Here is a 798-nt window from a genome sequence, read left to right as displayed (position 1 = left end):
CGCCCCGCCCCGCCGCGCCACGCCCCTCTGTCGTACACAGCAATTAGTGTAATGAAGAGGAAGCTGCAATTACCGAATGGAGGGCCCCGCCGAGCGCGGCGCTGTCGGGCTGGCGCTCCGCGCGCTGCGCTCCGATACCGCGAGGCCCTGGTCCCGCCCCGCCGCGCTGTCCACCACTGCGGGGACCCCTGTAGACTTGTCCTCGCCCTCGGTCTAATGGCTACATTATAACAACCCAGCCCATTGGTGGCTCTCATCGGGTCCTCCTCAACACCGCGAGGCCCTTCTCGTTTCAGGTCGCCGTTGAGGTTCACCACGACAGCCCTGGTTCTCCAGAATTATGTCCTGGACCCCGCGCCGCTGTCATTTCGGATCATCCTCCGGGTCACCCTCCTCCCCACCCTTCCTCCACACCTCACAGTTCCTATTCTCATTCCCTTTCTCCTTTATTTTACGCGCCACGACTTCTCACTCCCCCGTGCTTTGTCCGCCGCTAATGAACGTAAAAGTCCAGACGACAAATAAGCTCTTTACTGTGCCTTTTGAGAGCTCCCCCCCTTCTCCTCCCCCTCCTCTCCTCCCCCAATTCCCCGGGCCCTCTGCGCTGCGCCGACTGGTGGGGGACTTGACCACCAGGGGGAGTATAATCTAATTAGAAAGCCCTCGTGCAACATTTAGTGCGGTTTTGCAGTGGGACCGACAACTACCCTTCCCCGCGCACCCCCTGCCCCCACCGACCGCCTTGATCCTGTCGTCGGGACTGAAAAGAAGAGGAGACGCGGCGGAGGTTGAGGAAAG

The sequence above is a fragment of the Frankliniella occidentalis genome, unplaced genomic scaffold (genome assembly GCF_000697945.3).
Source record: "Frankliniella occidentalis isolate FOCC.00 unplaced genomic scaffold, Focc_3.1 Scaffold93, whole genome shotgun sequence".
In the NCBI taxonomy this organism is placed as follows: domain Eukaryota; kingdom Metazoa; phylum Arthropoda; class Insecta; order Thysanoptera; family Thripidae; genus Frankliniella; species Frankliniella occidentalis.
This window is presented reverse-complemented; position numbering follows the sequence as displayed.